This window comes from Rhinoderma darwinii, chromosome 3 (genome assembly GCF_050947455.1).
Source record: "Rhinoderma darwinii isolate aRhiDar2 chromosome 3, aRhiDar2.hap1, whole genome shotgun sequence".
Classification (NCBI taxonomy): Eukaryota; Metazoa; Chordata; class Amphibia; order Anura; family Rhinodermatidae; genus Rhinoderma; species Rhinoderma darwinii.
The window spans coordinates 17,219,869-17,227,462 of NC_134689.1; positions in this window are offsets into that span (position 1 = coordinate 17,219,869).

A 7,594-nucleotide genomic window follows, 5' to 3' on the forward strand; every position below is an offset into this window, starting at 1 on the left:
CATAATGATGACTTAATGATGACATAATGATGACTTAATGATGACATAATGATGACATGCTGGTGACACACTGATGGCACACTGATGACATCATGATGACATGCTGATGACATACTGATGATATACTAATGACGCACTGATAACATACTGATGACACACTAATGACATACTAATGACATAATGATGACATGCTGGTGACATACTGATGACATCGATGACATAATGATGACTTAATGATAACATAATGATGACATGATGGTGCCATACTGATGGCACACTGATGACATGCTGATGACATACTGATGATATACTAATGACGCACTGATAACATACTGATGACACACTAATGACATACTGATGACATAATGATGACATGCTGGTGACACACTGATGACATACTGATGACATAATGATGACATGCTGGTGACACACTGATGACATAATGATGACATAATGATGACACACTGATGACATAATGATGACATTCTGGTGACACACTGATGACTCACTGATGACATACTGATGACATAATGATGCAATATGGATAACATACTGATGCATACATATTTTGGACACTCTCCATAGACTTCAATGGGCATTTTCCACCTTCAAAACAGATGAATGTAGTGTGTTGTGTGTTTTAAAAGTACATATTTTATACATATTCATATTACATATACATACATATACATATAAATAGTTTTCATAGATTAACATTGGCTCCATATTAAGCACTAAAAAATACGGACATAATACTGATTAAAAATATACTTGTGTGAATGTGGCCTAAGGATAAATTATTAATTTATCACTGGCTTTAGCGGTGAAATGTCGACCCCAGTGACGTCACCAGAAAGGGATGACAACATGTCATCACTGGAGCCGAGTAAACAAATATCGGCCCGTGTACCAGGGTAGCTTCGGCACAGGAGTGGCAGGGACTTGGTAAGGTGGGTGTTACTCCTTTTATTGTCTTATATCATTGTCAGCTTTTTGTAAAAAATGTCATGGGATTGGAAATCCGCTGTAAATATTCACATATTTTTTTAATACATTTCCCGATCAATATTTTTTTATAATATTTGTCCCCAGTAGCAGTGAGTAACTGGTCTCACACGGTCACCACCCATTGAATACAGAGACATTCAGTGCTCATTATTAAGTAAACTTGCCAGAGGTAATTTGGTAATTAAGGAGTGGCCGTCAGGATATGAAGAATTATTTGCTCTACCTTCCCGTACACATCCTGGAAAGAGGAAACAGAGGTACAAATAAAGTATAATTCCTTTAGTTCAGTAATAACAGGATCTGACAAGTGCCAGATTATCAAACTCTCTGGATCATTGGATATAAGTAGTATAGCATAAAGAGCGTCAAAAGATCTTTCCACCATAGACATTATTGGCATAATGACTGGATATGTCATTAACGTCAGCACCTGGCAAAACCATAGGCAGATGCCAGGGCCCACAGGGCATGGTTGGCCGATTACTATATGGGCAAAATTGCTTTATGCTTGTCAAGCTGAGGGAGGGATGAGCAGGGAGTTCACGGACTGGAGAGCAGCAATAACCAGTACATCCAGAAGATCTAGACTAGTAGTGGACAGGCCAAAGGTCAGGCAGGAGGATAGTCTAAGATCTTGGCCAGCTCCTGGAGCACAGGCAAAAAGTCCAATAATCAGGAGGAGGTTTAGTCAATAGCAAGTTGGGACAAGGTGTAAGGCAGTGGACACGATGAAAGGTACAAGGTAACCCCTCATAGATGTTAGCAAGTTCTATTTGAACCGCTGACCTCTCCCTCCCCCTATAGAAAGTCATCTATCTATCTATCTATCTATCTATCTATCTATCTATCTATCTATCTATCTATCTATCTATCTATCTATCCAACACAAACATTTCTGCCATGGATGATTTTAATTAGTTTGATGCTGGTTCCTACCATCCCCAGATATATGTAGGCTTAGTCCCAGTTCTGGGTGTATGTGCAGCGTAGGTTCCCACCTTATAGAAATCGTCTTGTCGTGGCAGGTGGGCTCACCCAATTTGATCAAAATGTGCGCTAAGAACCTCCCTATTGTAAGTAGATTTAGCAGTAATGCATCCAGTTATCCAGGACACGGATACAGTTGAATACCATGGTTGAGTAGTGAGTCACTGGCAGCAGGATGTTTCAGGAAATGGAGGTAGGCCGGCATGATGCAGTGACGTCACTTGTCGACTCCTACGCCGTGCCACTGCCAGCAAAGTCTACAAGCCGTAAGAGGCCTGTAGCCTGAGCTGCTCCATTCATCCTGGAAACGGTTAGGTGAGTATTCCTTTAAAAAAAAATTGATTTGGGGGGCGCTTTTACTGTGTGGGGAGCACTATTAGTGCGGTGATGCCACTAAGAGAGCACTAATACTGTGTAGGGCACAAAGGGGGCTATTATTATTGTATGGGGCACTATAACTATCTGTTTGGCACTATTTTTTTGGGGTACAACTATAGTTATGGGAGGCAGCAGATGGAACAGTATTAGGGGAAGCAGCAGGATGTTACTGATAAAAGAGCAGCAGCAGAGTGGAAAGTTTGTGTAGAAGGTGGAGAATAGGTGGGGAGGGTGCTGGAAAAGCAGGGAGCCAAAGATGGCTGGGAAACAAACTCTGTAGAGATGAGTCGTCGTTGAGAAGTCGTCATGCCGGTCTGGGTCGGAGGAAAAGAAACGGGAAAGTGAATGACTCCAATCAGAGAAGATGTCACCTGTCAGTCACTGGATGTAACTGTCCTGTAATCACTTATATGGTCTGCAAAGCGCCTTTGTAGGACTGGTGTCTACCACTATATGGTCACTGTATGGTGGTAAGATTGGTCTTTGTATAGTAGTTTTTATTCAGTAGCAGTTTGGTGGACAAAGCTTCATAACACATTTTTTAACCTCCTTGAGAAAATCCTGCACAAGCTCTTGATAGAATTTCTACTTAAGCAATATGTTCATCTATTCTAGTTCTCCTTGAGGACATTCTTCATGTGTATAATGTATGTTATACAGACTTCTCTCTCATGTTCTCGTCTCTCAAGCTGGATGTGATGATGATTGACCGGGAGACTGGGTGGAGACTGGTCCATTCATCTCCTGCCTCTTTGTTCCACCTCAACATGATACATATGGGTGGGAAGATTAAATAAACTTGTGATCTAGAAGCTACATGGGTATGATATGAACTTTAGATCTGTTTTGTTTTTCATTTGTAGGGAAGGGAATCTTTAGTATCCTGGGAGTGGTGCTGTTTTATTACGCCTTTGTCAATTCAGTGGGTAAACAAAGTCTTATGAAAACTTGACTTGACTCTTTACCGTCTGGAAATCACGTGACACATTTCTTAATTTGCTAAGCAGCACAATATGATTATAATAAAAATAAATAAAATAAAAAAACAAGGGTCAATTATGCATATGAAATCGGTTGTATTGACCGAGAAGCTTTTGAGTATTGGGGCCTCCTGACAACAGATGTCAGGGGAACGAGGATTGAATATTTTGGATGTTCATCCAGGAGATAAGCTATTGCCAGATGTGAGGTTGATGGTGGCCATTCTGCGCAAAAACTTGGTGTGGGCTTCCATCCTAGACCCCCACCTGGTCCCCTATCACAACCACATATAGGAGAGGTGGTCCTCTTCGTTAACATCTATGAGGGTTATGGAGCCAGTCACTCCTATAGACTTCAAAAGAGAGACCCACACACATGCATGGCCACGTCTCCCCACTTCTCAGCTGGACAGGATAATGGAATAGACATTAGGGAGGTTGGGTGAGTGGTTTAGGCCCCCTAGGTACCCAAGGTGGTGGAGGACCCCCCAGGGGGCTTCCCCATGTACTCTACTCCCTCTCCTCATTGAAAATAAACATACCTGCTTGGCCTATGCATGGTTACAGGGAAGCTGGGAGATAGCTGAAGGTGGTTTTCACATGCAGGAGAGTAATTTCGACATTTTCTAGAATGTATCATAAGACATCTAGATACTGTGGGTAGGAGGATGTGACTTATGCAAACTATTGAGGCTTTTCAGAAGAAATCTACATTTCAAACAGTCATTTCTGTGCAGAATGAGAAGCATCAGATAGGACTGCATGAGATAACCTGCTGCAAAAGTCAGTGATTGAGGTTGACATTTCCTTGACTGCAAACCTACAAAACCTCAACAAGCTAACATATACTTGAGCCATGTCCTGACTGTTCTAAAAAGTCTCAGATATATTTTCTCAAAAATATATTTCAAATATAATCAATACAGCAGATGTTAATCTTGGAGTGGACTCAACACAGTTGTAGAAACCATCTGCTAAAATTCTAGGCCATGAACTTTTGTGGTTTCTTCCCATACCAACATCATGGATTGAAGTGAGTCTAGATAATAATTTATTCTTCTCAACTTTTTGCCCAAAATGTGGGCAGATCTGGCCCTCTTCATTTTGTTGGAACTTCTCTAAAGTATAGTTGGTGAGGTTTCTCGCCAAACTCTTTGGCATAGTGACACAGTGTGGGTACAACCATGGAAGTTATGTGACTATATAGGATGTTAAGTGATCAACGAGTTGTTGTTTTTTACACCCTGATAATAATCTTTGGCTCTCTTCTGACTCAGAACTTCTGATTTTCCCATACAACATCTAATTCTCAGCCCAAAAAAGGGATCCTATGAGATTAGAGAAAAAGGGTCTGTATGTTTTTTTTTCCAGAAACAGCACCTCTCTTGTCCACAGGGGGTGCCTGGTATTTCAAGTACAAGAGTGGCGCTGTTTCTGGAAAAAATTAGAGCCTTTTCGTAAAGTGCTTTTAGCCTTGGGTGCAAACTATGTCTGCACCCATTGATTGTATATTCAACTCCAAATAATGGGATCTGTCATGATCTGTGGGTATGTTGACGCACTGGGCCGTACCACCTTAACAGGATAGCAGCTGGCCAAACAGTGTACCAAGTCAATGTCTATATAGTCCAAACACAAGGGTACCTGTGGCAGTTCAGACAGTAGTAACGGCTAGGCTCAGATGTGACCTTGGCAGCAGACACCAGGCGTAGTGTAACACAGCAGGCGTGACCGATGGCACAACACGACTCCAACTTTCTAAGGCACAGGAACAACAGTAGCACGGTATACAGGATACAGATAGCAGGTACGGGAACACTGGGATCAGGATAACACTAAGGGACCATGACTAACATAGGTAAACACAACAACGCTCAGGCAATGAGTGAAAGGGCAGAGCCCTTTTTATAGTCCAGGCTGATGATTGATGATTATTTTCATGTGCGAGCGCTGGCCCTTTAAGGCCAGACACGAGCGTGCGCACGCCCCCTATGGGACACAGCAGAACGGAGAGGAAGTGAGCTCTGGCGTCTCCTGAGGAGGTGATGCGGGCCGGCACTCACTGATCCATGGCTGTGGCCGTCGGGTGGGGGGGGGGGTGAGTAATCCCGACGGTCCGCAGCCGTGGACGCTAAAATCTGTCTATATCCATTGGATGTTTCTGGGTATCTTAACAAGTTCTAAGTCTCCCTGTAGAGCAGACTTTAGTGTCACTTGTATACCAGTATACTGTTCCTATAGATAAGATATATTTAGTAATAGGTTGTGTGAAATATTTATAGTTACCATTATAAAACATAATAAAACATAATCATTTAGTGGGATACTCATTGTTTGTGTGTGAAATGTATTGGATTTACCTCTGCTAAGAGTGTGAGAAAGAAATAGAGAATAACATATGGACCCAGGGTCTTATATAATATGGAAACCTTTACCTGCTCAAAAAGTCCTTATTCATCTGGAGGAGTAAACAAGGTATTTTTAGTTATGGTGTCCAAAAAAAGAGCTTCAGAGTGACTAAAATAGTTCCTATGAGCTACTATACTATCTGTACTGTACTTACTGTAATTTTCATTAATTTCAATGTAGGGTGACAACCTTTGTGATGTTAGACCACCATTGAGAAGTCAGACTAGGACAAGATTACTATCTCCTTTCTAGTTATTTCTGGACATATGAGAAAAAATAATAATGGGCGGACCAAATTTGTTACATGCCCCGCCCTACATATAGGCCATGCCCACACAAAGCCCCCTCAATATAATGCCCTCAAATAAAGAGTAGTGCACACAACCCTTTTATCAGACCTCAGACTCCCAAATTACTATAATTTAGACCCCAATATTAATCCAGACCCCAAAAATAAATTCAGACCCTACACCCCAAAAATAAATTCAGACCCCAGACTCTCAAATTAATTTAGTCCCTATAATTCATTCAGGCCCTAGACCCCAAAATTAAATCATACCCCAGGCTTTAGTGTGTTTCCTTTGTGTGACAGCTCCCCTAAGCTAATCTTTGGTTAACTCACTGCACTGGTTGCCTACTAGTCGGTGGTCGCTTCTGTGGTAGTGGTCTGGACTTGGAGGAGCGGTAGAAGTCAGCGAACACAAAAAGACTCATCACATCAGGTGAGAAAAACCAACGTCTGACTACATCCGTGGAAGGAAGAATCAAAGCGGGAAAACAGGCGCAGCTCTCCCTTATTGGGCCACAAGAAGAATGAGGGCTATCATCATCTTTACTAAAAAAAGGGGTTGTTCAGAATTAAAAAAAACATTCCTGCTATCTTCCAGAAACAGCTCCACACCTGTGCATGGGTTGTATGTGGTATTGCAGCTCAGCTTCATTAATGTAAATGGGGCTGAGCTGCAATACAACATACAACCTGCCGACAGGTGTGGCAGTGTTTTTAATACAATCAGCCATGTTATTCTCATCCTGGAAAAGCACTTTAAGTCTAGACGGCTTTACCCAGGCTTCTTTGCACTGCCCTTTTCACTGAATGCCGCGGCGCAAAACCAGTCCAGAATCACAGACAGTGTTTATTTCTGATGGCAGAAAAAACTCTAGATTTTTGCGGACTGTCCATAAATATCTACTGATGGTTGGCAACCCTTGACTGAGACTAACTCATTCTCCGGATCACTGGGATGCCAACCTCCGGACCCTTACCAATATGACATTCAAGTCATATTTAAGTATTTTTTGGAAAACCCCTTTAATTGTAAAATGGGCAGTAAGTAAACCGGCCACGTTTCACACCTACCTTCCTTCTTCCTTACTTTATTCTAGTTCCTTCCCTTAATGTCTACATTCACGTAAAAGCTAGAAAATAGACAGTATTTTAGGGTTACAACAGTATACCTACAGCTATACATGTTGCTGTTTGTACTACAGGTATGTGCAGTTGTATAGCTATCTGGCAGTGGCACACGCACATGGCCCCTATATGAATATAAAAGGACTGCAGTATTATAAATGTCACATGGCAATTGTGGGCCCTAGTACATATTTTATTGAGCTCCAAGCTAAGCTACTGGATATGTGTACAATGCTCATAAAACGTCTTATAGTTTACAGGAGTGAGGTCATTGTTAGCAAATTACAGTCACTGCCAACCCACCATTAATTGTAAATGTTAAAGGGAATTTTCCATAACAGACTTTAAAGGGTCGTCTGGGGTTTCTGAGTTGATAGTAGGGGTCCCCAGTCAGGACTCTTATCTTTTAGTCATAGAA